Here is a 14,294-nt window from a genome sequence, read left to right on the forward strand (position 1 = left end):
AGTTGAAACCTACAGAACATGAAACTGTAAATTGGTTATGGAGAACACGCGTGGCTGTTCAACAGACACGTCTGTGTACGGTCTCGTAAACTTTTCCGTCATTTCATAACTACTCGCACAGTAAAAGGATTGCACCAAAACACCTTCCCTTCGCATGCTTCGCATAACATCAATTTCCGTGGGATACGTGGAATCTGCCGAATTTTGTTCTTCAATCGTATTCCTGACACCGTATCTTTATATTACGTTCATATTTTCTTCCCTTTTTTCCTCTGTCTTGCTTTGTCCTCGCAGGGAAATCCCATTCGGGACATTTACGATGTAGTAATTCCTGTCTCGGATAAAAGTGCCCGAAGCCGCTGCACGGTTATCAACGAGTGTGGCATAGGCAGGGCAGGATCAGCAGCGTTGGCGAAAAGTTTCTACTGTAGCATGTTTGCGAGTGTGCGGCTTGAAGTTGTCCACACGTAAGGCACGTCTTACGTAACGAAAACTTTCAATGTAAAGTTTAGAGCTGTAAAATTTTCAAGCAGAGTTTACGAGCGGCCATGCATGCTTTAATGCCGCGTAAAAGGCGTACGTCACTGCAACACCCCCATGTAAAACGGGCGGTATGAAACGAACGCTTAGGCGATGGTTGCAAGCGGGTTCCATGAAAGTATTAGTACAGTCGGGTAGTTTCGTGAAAAGGCTTCGCCAGCGTTTAATCTGACCTTGGGTAATACTAGAACCGTCACGGATTAAGTCGTATGAAGGTCTCGGTGATCTCTCTGGCTGGAAATATTGATCATGATATGGAATTCACAGTGTGTGCACTTATTTACGATTGATGATGAACATTCTAGAACAGACCAGCATATATATTTAAACAACGCGTCCTTGTGCTGGAGAAAGATCAGAAGGTGGGCTGCATTTTTTTATATACATTACTTTTATATACTTTTATATACATTAGCCGCATTACATTCGTTTTTAACGTCGAAATCTCTCATAGCCATATATGTTTTATTGCTGACCCAAATGATCACATTTCTCTGCATGTGCAGTGCAAAATAATCGTGAGGCAAGCAATGCATGTCCATGTTCACCTCTACAGCAGCTATATATATTGTCTTGCTAGAACTGACAAATACAACGATATGAACTTCATTGGGCTTGACGTGCATCACCGTGCATTCCTCCTAGTGAATGTCTCAGCACCTCGCTTACTATGCTTCATGATCAATACAAAAAGTCAATATCACTGTGGTAAGAGAAATTTACCACAACCAAGAGAGCCGATCAGGAAAAGACGACGATGGTGTGCGCGGGGATCTCGAGCGACGGGAATCTTTTGGCGACCGGCAGAGAAAACGCAACGGGCGGTCGAGCAGCGGGCCAAGCCCCGACGTCTCGATACGCGCTGCTTGTCCGGGGACCATCCTGGCTTCCACAATTCAGAGGACTTCTAGGCTGGGCATTGTCCCACCTGTCCCCGGCTGCGGTTCCCCGGCGACGTTCCTGGCGAGTGGCTGGCGTTTTCCCTTGCGCTGGCCTGTCGATTACCACCCGCCCCTAGCTTGTTCGGGGTACTCCGAACGAGAGCTTGGAGCTTCGCTCTTCGACTAACTCCACAACTCAAGTACCGATAATAACGGCAGTGGTGTGAGTGTGGAACATGTTCATGTTAGTTACTTGTATGTGCATGTATATATGTCGTGGAGTGTAGTCCCGCGTCTGTGCCGATATGTATATGAAGTGGTGTCTCCTCGTCTATGTATGTTTTCTTGTGCCCGTCTGACTAACCTGCGCCCACATTTGCCCACAATCACCAACATTTCTGGGAGTTCTGCTATAGGCTATACGCTCCCTATATGCTGATTGCAATGAATGGTCATCTCGAACTACTTGCGTTGTTTTCACTACCATGTCAATGAATAACCACGAGCATATTGCCAGCCGTATTGTGAAAATATTTTCTGCAACGCACCCACCGTAAGACCACATCGTGAAATATATTTTTTTCTTAGCCCGGAAAACGAATTTAATTGTGCCAGAGACGCCAGATTCTGTTTTATGTTTCCCCACATGAAGCGCTTGATAAAACCTATAGAATAGCGCAGCTGTTAGAGCGCTGTATACTGCAAGCAACATCGGCAAACTGGCATAGGCTTCACAGCAACCGGATTCATCGATCAAGCCTACTTTCTTCCGATCCGTGGAGGTGTTATGTATTGCTGTATGGAGGCAGCGTGATAATTACAAGAAGCTTCATTGTTTATTTTCTTTATGAAGAGTCTTAAGTTGTTGATTAACAGTGTGTTTAGGTGTCATCTGAGATTGCCTGCGTATGCCTCATCAAGATTTTAATAAGTAGATGAGCACTTGTCAAGCTAGGAACGCATTTAGGAGTGGCAAACTAAACCTCAATAATGAAACATAGGTCGAGAATACTACATTATGCTGGGAACAATACGCGACTGGTGTTGTTAGAGTAATAATTTATTTATTCATATACCCTAAAGGCTCATTTGGGCATTACATAGGGGGGGGGGGGGTAGTTACAAAACAGCAGGGTTATGTTCAAAACAGAAATATTTACACAGAACACGGAAAAAATAATAAAAAGCTAAATGCAGAAACAAATTTCGCACCAAAGAAGACATAGTAATTTAGCACTCAGTATGGCATGAAACGATGTGTGAGATAACTGATGTAATATTGGCACTAGACTAAACAAAAGAAAGCCCAAAATGTTACGGTTCTACATTCCATATCTCCATTAATCTGCGGACAAGCGTGTCGTGATCACGCACAGTTACAACATCACTTGGTAGTTTATTCCAATGATAAATCGCAAGAAACAATGGTGAGTCACGAAGGAAGTTAGTACAGGCAAACATGGGCTGTATTTTGTAAGCATGATCCACACGTGGAAAAATGCGATGAGCTGGTGACATGCATACATACAATGAACTTTAGTCATGTCCCCAGGGACAAGATTTAAAGAGGCGATGAGACCTTCCACGTCAAGTAAGTGGCTCCACCCACCTTGTAAGCGCGAGGTGAATATTCTCGGCGACGGCACGAGCTCTCAGGACGGCCTAGGCTCAATGCGTGAGGTCCCGATTGCGCAGTCGCTCATCCCTGGTGGCCGCGTCGTGCAGAGTGGAGCCCACTTCGAAGAGACACAGCCATAGCACATGGGCAAATTAACAGTTTTCGTGCCCATATTTAAAGCACGTCTGTGCAAAGCCTAGATTGCGCCACTTGAAAGCTCTAGCAGTTTGTTAAGTGCGTGTATGCAAAAGTCTGAGAGTAACTGATTTTGCTTTGCTTGATTTTTGGTTCGGTGGAGGGAATTCCCACTTACTCAGCCTACAGTGAAACTTTTATTTGTTTATTGTTGTGAAGGGGTCTGTAATGAGGCTGTCCCGTGAAAGAGTTAGTTCCTTATCCTTAGCATGGTACCTGAGCTCTACCGCTAGGGAATAAGCTTGCTCGTCGGAATCGCATCGTGAAATTCTTTTGACGTGGACGGAGAACCACGAGACATAGTGACTGCTTCGCATTTCAATCATTCCTCCTTGCATAAAATTAAGAATGAAGCTAGCAGCTAAGTCTGGTATTAAAGCATTCGATAGTCTCTCTTTTTTAAAACCAGTATTTGTTATGTTTCAGACACTCTTTATACTGAAGAACGTAGCGTGCACAGATGACTATATTTGTGCACTGTCCGCCTTGAAGACCATTTTTTTAAAAAGGGGCACAACCAACTTGTGTAGGTGAGCGGTACCTGTCTCAACTCGCAATGAGGAAGTTCTCCGTCTGTCCCAGTGCAACTTCATTTTCATCTTCTCTCGACTTGAATAGACTCGTACAATGATGCAGAACTGCTCTACGTAAGTCACAAAGCTCGTTGCCGACTTAAGGTTTGTAAGCACACGACTTCAGTGCATGCAACTCATGTACATACATTCAGTGGACTAAATACGGGGTGCAAATAATCTTATACTGATTTAAAATGGAAGAATGGTAGTTGTTTTTATAGTGGTTCTTAAAAACTTTATTCTTTTTGAAGTGTTGTTATAAAAAAACATAGTAGTAGAACAGGAAGGCGGTAGAGTGGGAACTTATCCTAGAGTTTTCGAATAAATTTGTGACCTGAAAAATTTCAGTGAAAAAATTCTAGCCGGGGTTATTCTAGAAAAAGTAACAACGCTATAGTGCTGTGGCGCAAGAGGTATTGCAAACTACGCGAGCTGGGCAACTTTAATAAAGTATATCAATCTTCTGTGCTGGTTTTTGAAGTATTTTTCTAAGGAGTGAATCACGCATGCCAAGAAAGAGTTACGCATTACTTCTCTATAGCGATTCTCTACGCCACCTTTCAAAAATGTACTGTTACAAACAGTAAAATACAAATCAACGTAGCCATTGAAAACAAAAAAACATAAACAACCGTGCAGGCACATGCACTGCGTTTTCGGGCATACCATTAGAGCGCTAATCACTTGTAGCCGATCAAGAAAGAAGAAAAATATAGCATTATTCTTGTTTCTTTTAAATTGTGTGTAATATGGTCGCTTCGTTATGAACACGCATTAAGAAGAGCAACATATCATTCAATTGTCTCTTTTGCGATTCCTATACATTCATCTATAGGCTACAAGCGCAGCTTGCTGTTCCTATCACAGAGGCACTAAATTTCTGAATTATTGGTATTTGATTTCACTTAGATGTTTTTTGTCACAGGATGCATTTACTTACCTTGAATGGGCTACGCACTGTAGTTAGAACATTTCACACATTTCAAGGAAAAGAAGTGCTATTGTGCGAGCACAGCTCTTGTTTATTCCACCTGGCGCCAAGAATCATATCCTGTTTGTTTTTGTTTTTTCAGCAGAAGGAAAATAAGTACAGGTCCCTATTTTCGTCTTCATAGGCGTGAGCTTTCGTCACAAATATAAGCGACATGTCGCGCCCTGAAGTATTGCTGGGCGCTGAAGTCCTTCCAGAGCAAACAGGATTCGTCGTCTGGCTCGAAAATGCTGTCGAGAAATCCTCGCAGAACGTGTTGGCTATGAAACTGCAGAGGATGGTCGAATTTTATATGAACGCGTCTAGGCGTCTCTTAGGTAGAATAAAAACCAAATGCGTAAAACATGTGTTTGAGAGTGAAATGGGAATTCGCAGTGTAGAATACAGCGTTTTGTTTATTTTCAAAATTCAGGCCTTCGATTCAAGAAGTGAATGTCAAAAAAGGTCCGCATATCAGACGCAGCTGCCTCTTCAACCCTTTGGCTTGAATAACACCGAAGAAACGGTTCTCCCCTGCAGCAACGGCAAATACAATGATAGACATGCAGGCCCGGAGCAATGAAAATGCTGCCATATTTATTCAATGCACCAGGCGTTATATAGGTATAGCCGAGAGATCGACGAAAAGTTGTAGAGCAGCATATTGCGTTTCCAAGCATGAAATGTATGCCTTTTTCGTATTCTTTCGTAAGGACGTCTCGTTATTGATTTTTCAGGCCGTTCCTTTGTCGACCAAGTAGGTTGTACATGGTTTTTGCTTTTGGTGTTTAGCCATAACTCATGTGGGGCTTTCTTGAACGGGCAAGTGTACGACATTCATATTTTGAATGTGCACACAATACAGTTATGCTTGACGAAGTAATCGCACTAGTAGATAGTAGAGACCCCAGGTAGCCTTAATAAAAATGAACCCAAAGCACGCATGGTACGTGTTATGAAGAATTAAACGTCTTGAACGTCTTTTTTACCCTGGTCTCTGCCAGACATAGGCTTCCCCAAGAGCTATGCCGATGCGTACTTCCATCATGCGAGTCACAGAAGTGTTATATATAGTCATAGATTCATCCTTTATTGATTCATATTAATCATTCAATGTGCAAGAGTTTTAATGCTGTGGGTATACAAGGGTTGGTGGTCTCTTTTTTATTTGTACTGTGCCTGTTCCCACGTCTGTTCATAAATAGGAATTATAGGTTTGTCATTCAGATGTGGGCTAACGCTTCGAACACAGCCATTAATTGAGCCACATTTTGATATTTTGCTTGAACAGATTAAACTACAGCCACATTGGTCAGGAGCGCACAACTCTGTTTGCGTTTTGCAAGAGTGCGCATATGCAGTTGCTGTCATAGCTCCTTCACGTAACACCACTTCAGGAAAATAAAAATCTGATAATTGTCTTTTTTATAATATTTCACTTCTATACACCATCGCCACATTGAATGGGAGGCAAATAAACAGCTGTGAAGATATGTGCGCCGGCGCGGATACGTATGACATAGACCATTTTATTGCAGGCTTTGATTTTTTTTGCTTTTAAGTTAGAATATCAACGTGTCATTTTATTATGATCAAGAATGCTTATAAATTTGTAGTGAAGGTTGCTTCCGAATGCACGCATTCCATCTGTTTTCAAATGACCATGTTTGCCTTGCTAATGTTGCTGTTTTTGGTTCTGCATACCTAATTGGGTGGTTGCAGTGACTCAGGGTACTGAAACATTTTATTGGATTTTACAGCGAAAGCTGTATCGAGATCACGACAGGGATCGGGTACGGCGCTGTATTTGTATGCCACCGCCTATAGCCGTGACCACTATCACAAGAAATAAGAAAATAGCTTGTTTAATGAAAAGTTGGCAGATCACACGTATACAGTGAAAATAGCCGCCGCACGTGTTGCTGCCCAAGAAACTGCCGGTTTTTAGGGGCGAAGCTTTTTATAGCGACACCCGTTCGTCCGTCGTAGCCGTTGTAGTGTGTAACAAGTATAACATTTTGACCTCCAAGGTGGTGCCGGTGAGAGATTGAACAATGAAAAATGATGCTCAATGTACATGCCAATGGCTGTAAATAGGGAATGAAGGACAGGAGCATTCGGCTTTTAGTTAATGTGCACGCTGCTATCCCCATTAGCAGCCATTGGCATGTATATTGAGCACTATTTGACAAGAAAGGGTTGCTACGTTATACTCGCTGGGTGTACCCTCCTTAGTTTTAGAAAGGTTTAGCGAGCGTTGAGCCGGAGTGCCATAAATACAATGAACTATAGTATATACCATGAACTCGAGGTGGTTAAAGGTGGGAAGTAGATACGAATCGCAAGCCGTAAGAAAGTGTGCGTGTGCCACCTCTCGTTTAGTCCTTGGACTGTCCGCTGGATGGCGGTGCTTCTATATGGGGAATATATGATGAAAAGATGCGATGATTTGATTGATATGTGGGGTTTAACGTCCCAAAACCACCATATGATTATGAGAGACGCCGTAGTGGAGGGCTCCGGAAATTTCGACCACCTGGGGTTCTTTAACGTGCACCCAAATCTGAGCACACGGGCCTACAACATTTCCGCCTCCATCGGAAATGCAGCCGCCGCAGCCGGGATTCGAACCCGCGACCTGCGGGTCAGTAGCCGAGTACCTTAGCCACTAGACCACCACGGCGGGGCGTGAAAAGATGCGAGATGGTGGTACTTGGAGTGTTAAATAGATGGACGAACGGACACACAGACAGATGCATGGATGGACACATGAACGTACGCGGGGGCGGATGCATGGACGAACGCAGGGACGGACGCACGAACAGACGCACCCACGGACGCTTGGATGGACGCATGGACGGTCACGCAGACGGACGCGTGGACGGACGGAAGCAAGAACGAATGGACGGACGAATGCTTCGCCCCACTCTCCATCATTCACTCCGTGGATATGCTGCCAATTTTTTTTCAATTATCACTCCATAAGCCCAAAGCAGAAAACCTAATTTTTTAGTTGTGCCAGAGGAAGAAAAAAATTTTTCCGCTTCCTGGTTAAAGGAAGTCTCTTAAAGTTATTGACTAACTCTTATAATGTTTCGTGTAGCTTAGAAGAAAATGTATTTGCATTAATTGGCAAACAAAGGCGACGAAAGTGTTTAAAAGGTGCGGGCTACTTCTTGAGGCAATCGTTCCCCGCCAGTGCTTCTAGGCTACACTGGTGCACAAAACCGTAAGCCTTCCAGCAACTCTGTAAGCTGCGAAAGGTTCACTAAACATATCTCGGGGACCATCGCCTAGCGCAGCTTGAGGGCAACGATGGCTGGGAGAAAGAAAACGTAACATGTCACATCGATGCCCCAATAACGTAGCACAATTTCTGTCGGATTGTCGAAGGAGTAGACAGTGCATCCTTTAGAATCCCATATGCCCGGCTCAATTGTTACAAGAGGAAAAATGAATCAAAAGTTGGTTTTTTGGGGTGAGCACCGTGTTGGAAACAGTTAAGATGAAACAATTGATTTGGGGAAGCTGTGCCAAAAAAAAGAGTAGCAAAGTACATTCCATCATATTGGTGTATACTGAAATGGGCAAGACCACCGTTGTCTGTCGGGTGAACTGATCTGCGGCGAAGTGAATCGGCATTTCAACATAAGACATCTAACACTCAAGCCTTATCACTGGTTCTCACTTGAGTTCTCAGAAAAAAATTGACTACGTGCGTCCTGGGTGGAATATTATCCGAAATAGCTCAAATGCTTGTGAAGCTTCTCTTCCAGTGCACGCCATTGGCCACGAACACCGATAAGAGTTTTGCCGATAAAAGACGACTACGTCTACATCATACAACAAACCTGCATGGCATTTCCACCTCCGACAAAAGCACCGTCCCGATGCTTGTGACAGAGCATGAAATGGCGGGGAAAAGCACGAGCTCTAATAAAAGACAGTAACGCAGCAAAAAGTACAGTCCTCATTTCGCGAATCAGTAAAAACAGCTATATTAAAGCGTACGAGAACTACTTGAGATCGTGCACGATGCCACTGAGTTCGTAAGGTCATCTGGGATGACCTCGTAATTTTTTTTGAGTAATTTTATTACAAGCAGGCTTGTAATAAAGTTACGTATATATGTCATTCAGTTATTCAATCAACACCTTCAACCACTTCTGTAAGCGCTCGATTCCTGCAGAAATCTGGACTTTCACAGTCAGATGCACCAATTCATCTTCGTAACGACAAAATAATACCTAAAAGTACCATAGCTATTACTTATATTTATACAGCCTTCTGCCCTGGTCTCTTTCGTCAACGCTGCACAGGCAGTGTAGGTGACAGGAAAGAGCATGAACACTATTATTATAACGCAATATATTTTCGTCAGCAAACCCGGTGGCGTGCATCCTTAATTCAGGGGTTTGCGGCCTAAAAGCGGTATAAATATTAAGCGAAACATGGTTCAGATAAGCAAACGCCCTTTAGAGTATGAGTGGTAAGAAAATCGGTTCGTTACTTATTTGAATTAGAATAGCTGCTAATGCAGCAAAAGCAGACTGTAAAATGTATGTTTGTATAAAGAAAGTAACAATATATCAAAAGACATAGCGATGACACTGAACATGCAGGAATAGGCAAAATAACAGGTGGTTATATAAAAACACGGAAAGAAAATATGCATATTCTAATAAAAGAACAGAAAGCAGCTCGTTTGCTTTGAGCCGGGATAAGGGTACTCAATGTCAACGTCAGGACGCTTTCACTATCGGCTCTGTATACTGTAGGCGGTGCAAGCACTCCATCACGCCCCGCACTCTAAGCGAGATGCGTTGTGGTTGGCGGGTTTCGCAGTACGGCCTAATGTTGCCCGAAATGGGCCTTCGGGGCGTCGGCAACATCAGCCTTATGGAGGAGTGATGACATCTTTTGTAAGATTACAAGTAAAAGCAAAAATAAGCAGCCAAACAGATTATTTCGAGTGCTCCTCATGCCAGCAACAGAGCGAAGGCGAGCAGCAGAGCGTTGCCTCTTATTAGCAGCACAAACAGCGTGTCGGCATAAACTGATATGTGAACTGATTTGCTCACAGTCTCGAGGTAAGCAAAACAGTTGAAATCTCAGTTTACATTCAAGGTAAATGACTCGTCGAAACATGATAATCATATTATGCGTGCCGTGCAAAACATGACTACATGCTACGCTCATAGCGTGCTCGCAGCCGTTTCGCTAGCTCAACATATATCAAATTTGGTATTACGCAACGTGAATAGACGAAGGTATATGACACGTCCACACATAAGAATTATGACATGTAAGTTATGTACGGCATGATTTACGTCCACCTCTTAACGTAGTTCTGATTTTAAAAGGCCCGTAAACCACCCAGAGGCAGAAATGCAGATGTTACGTTCCAGTTGTGTACGAATGAATGGTGAACGCTGGTGGAATTTCACGCTTTTCCTCGTTTCGCTCTTTCCTTCGCTAGGCTGCGTTCGTCGGCTTATTTGACTACCTCTTATGTGGTTCTTAAAAGGAAAAGAAGAGAAAAGAGATCCCCGTAACTGTCTGCATCAGGCGCGACACCTTCACAGTTGCTCACAAGGGATGGGGGTAAGCAGGAATTAAAACAGGGATTAAAATGTATATATATATAGAGAGAGAGGAAGAAGAGGGCAGGGCGCAAGGACCGCGAGCGACGGAAGTAAAGCGAAGATAGGAAAGATGAACAAAGTAGCATGAGTTCGAGGACGGGGCACCACAGGCGAAAGCTCTTGTCAGCAACATGAGATGGCGTAGGACTAATCCAGTCAGCCAGAGCGACGCTGTCGTCGTCGTAGGGGACCTGCATCAGGAGATGGCATAGGACCAGCCCAGTTAGTCAGAGCTGCACTGTCGTCGGAGATCGTGAGGGCCCAACTGGTCGGCACGGAATCCAGCGAGCAAGTCCGACGACCACCTCTCCTAGTGCCCTTCCTCAGCGTCCCAGGTGAAACAGCCACAGGCGCACACATGTGCTAGCAGAAAACAGGCTTTCTGTTGCCCAATGACAGCGTCTCTGGTACGCAGCGTCGTTTGTATTGTACGCAGCGTCAGTTGACCTCATGACAGCTAATCTCGGTAGAGGAAAGACACGGAGAGCAGCACGTGAGCGAACATTCCTCATTCGTGCTTCGCATATCATCGATTGTGGGATCTGCCATTTTTTGCTGAACATTTCACACATGTAAACACTCGAAAAATACTGTCGAGCCTCAAGCTAGCCAAACAAGCAATTATATTACCCGTCATATATACAGCCAATATGCAATTAAGCTGTGAGTGAGTAATGCACTTCGACGACGTGACGCAGAGGCTTGTCACGCGATAGCTGAACATAGCGACGTTTCGTGATTAGACCACGCCCTCTCGGTGAGTTCCGGCGTTTCAAAGTGGACAACAAAAGTACAAACATGGCAAATGGCAAGCAAGGTGCTGCAAGCGCTAAAATCTCTAAGATTGTGTATGCCAAGTGAACACACTCCAATGAATTACGTCATGGACCTCATGACTCATAGAAAATGAAATTGAGCGTCATCTTGAACCGTGACAAGGTTCAGTTATCGCTTTCTAGACGCTGTTAGGCGTAATTGTTTAAAGTTAACAAGCCTTTAAAAGAGCAAACGAATTCCGGCGCTAAGTTATGCATGACTGCGTTGATCTCAGCTAACGCTGGACGTCATCAAGCGCTGAAAAAACAACTCCATTGACAGGCAGGGACAGCGCCTGATTTGTCGTAGTCACCTGAAGCAAAATCCAATATTTTAAAGTACCCTGAACGTTTTATATATCCCCGTGGAAGTTGTTCCTACGACCAGTATTATCAGCATAGCACTTCCCAGCGATGCGACCCGTTTTTTTTTTTTACTTCTCATACTCGAGCAATTGAGTAGACTGCACGATTAATTATCAGTATTCTCAACAGATTCCTTGCCACATCACACGGTGCTATATATGATCAAACCCTCATGTTACGTTATTTGTGATTGCTCATCCTAGCATCTATAAAAACCACTTTTCTCTTTTTTGTGTGAGACCCCAGTATTTCCGATCATTTGTGGAAATACTGGGGAATTATCACAAATGATCCGGCCCGCGTTCGTTCTGGAGAATGGAGCCAATAGTCGCAATGCTGCAATTGGGAATTGTCAAAGGAGATATCACATCGCCAAGAGAGTATTATAGCCAGTCCAAGAGAAACACGCCTTATTTGTTGTGCTCAACGCGGTGGGCCAAAGGAAGTTAATTAAAGTTCACGCGTCATAATAAGGTTGATTCCGACAGCTAAGTCGGCTCGCAAAGTGCATTCAACGCCACTATCAATAGCGTTCAAGAAAGGAATAAAAGCCAGCTGCAACAAATTTTGGCAATCCAAAAAAAATTGGTGACCAGTAAAAGAGCGATAGATTGTGGGATGCACCGTCTGCTACCGGCTTCCGGTTCGAGAAAAGTAGACGACGGCGAACCGCTTCGCCGGAAGCCTCACATTATTCGTGATTCACAGGCACGGTCAGGCGTTTATTTTCGTCCTGATAAACCATGGTCGGTTGTTCAGCCGTCGGCTGCTCCAACTCGAGCGTGCAAGGCAAACGCAGGTATCAATTACCATAGATTGAAGAAAAATTAAGTGGGCTGCGGCTGTGAAGAGATCCACAGTGACAAGTAGCCTTTTAGTACGGAACGTTGAAGCCAGAGTGTGCGAAAAGCATTTTACCGTAGGTACGTGTATAATCCACACCAAACAAACCTAAGCATGAATTTTCTGAGAATATTATATTGAGACATAAATTGTCACGCAGGCGCGCCTAGCAAAGATTTTATGGGAACGTGCGCTGTAAATCTACCTGCCATACGAGATGAGCGCCGGCTATCGCACCCATATATATGACAAAAAACGCGAAAGCTTCACTCAATAGTAAGTTTACACGAAGCGCTCGATGAGTTCATTCGCGTTTATTTTGGTCAAACTGTGCGCCAGGACAGCACACAAAGAAAGGAGTGCGTTAAACAAGTGCAGGGTTTCGATTATTCGGCGCCGTCTATGCCTGGCTGTATTGTTTATATGCCGCCGTTTTGCGCAGCTTCATCAAGATCAGCGTTCAAATAAGCATCTGGCTTTGACTAATAAATGCATATAATAACGCACTGAAGGCTAGAAAAAAAGATATCTCAACGCGCTCAATAAGTGCTGCTCTTCATGCCGATCGACCAACCATGCCGGCTGAAGCAGCGATTCTGAAATGAACTCTTAGTACACTGCTACTATCATGCCCATCCACTGAGATTTTTAAAATGCTGATATTTTATCTGCAGTAACGTATTACACAATGAAAACTGTTTTATGAATTAACTGATCTGCTAACCAAACTGCAGTACCCCCGAGCAGCATAAAAGTAATGCAGATCATTTTAGTGCAATAAAGAAGATTTCTTACCGTTAATGGCTTTCGGAGCTTGTCATCGTCACAGCCATGGTAAGCAAAAACAATAAAACCAACTTCTAAAGCACTGGCATTGCACGGAGAGGTGCTTTTTTCAACAAAAAGGCGCGCGTGCCGCCGCTAACACACGTGGTGCGTCGAACCGGAAGCCGTCATATCCCACAGTTTCCTGCGATTGCCTATATTACCGGTCACCTATTCAATATATAGGTAGTCAAGCTAGAGGTAGTGTTACCTGCCAAATGTCACCTTCAAAATATAAGCGCTTACTTTAGAAAAATAGCCCCGTGTCTGCATGTAATTTGCAAATGTCGCCCCGCCGTAGTGGTCTAGTGGCCAATGATTGATTGATTTGTGGGGTTTAACGTCCCAAAACCACCATATGATTATGAGAGATGCCGTAGTGGAGGGCTCCGGAAATTTTGACCACCTGGGGTTCTTTAACGTGCACCCAAATCTGAGCACACGGGCCTCGACATTTCCGCCTCCATCGGAAATGCAGCCGCCGCAGCCGGGATACGAACCGGTCTAGTGGCCAAGGTACTCGGCTGCTGACCCGCAGGTCGTGGGATCTAATTCCGGCTGCGGCGGCTGCATTTTGATGGAGGCGGAAATGTTGTAAGCCCGTGTGCTGAGATCTGGGCGCACGTTAAAGAACCCCAGGTGGTCAAAATTTACGGAGCCCTCCACTACGGCTTCTCTCGTAGTCATATGGTGGTCTTGGGACGTTAAACCACACATATCAATGAATGTGTAACTGTCGTCGAAAGATGATAGTCTTGCGTGTGGAGAGAGTGAACAAAACATCCATTTGATGTTCTGCGCAAGAAAATCGGTGAATGGTATTCTGAAGGCGCTGCGCTAGAGTGCCTCGAGCGTGCAGCGGGTGCGAACGAGCACATCAAGTCACGTCACTCGTGAGACTTGAGCGCCATCTGGCAGTTTTTTTTTTTTTTTTGAAAACAAAGCGCGTGTCTCTCAGACCGGCGTGTCTTCGAGGTGATAAGGTGAAAAACGCAAGGCGTCGGGTAGGGGCCACCACCGT

Source organism: Rhipicephalus microplus, chromosome 4, assembly GCF_043290135.1.
Source record: "Rhipicephalus microplus isolate Deutch F79 chromosome 4, USDA_Rmic, whole genome shotgun sequence".
NCBI lineage: Eukaryota > Metazoa > Arthropoda > Arachnida > Ixodida > Ixodidae > Rhipicephalus > Rhipicephalus microplus.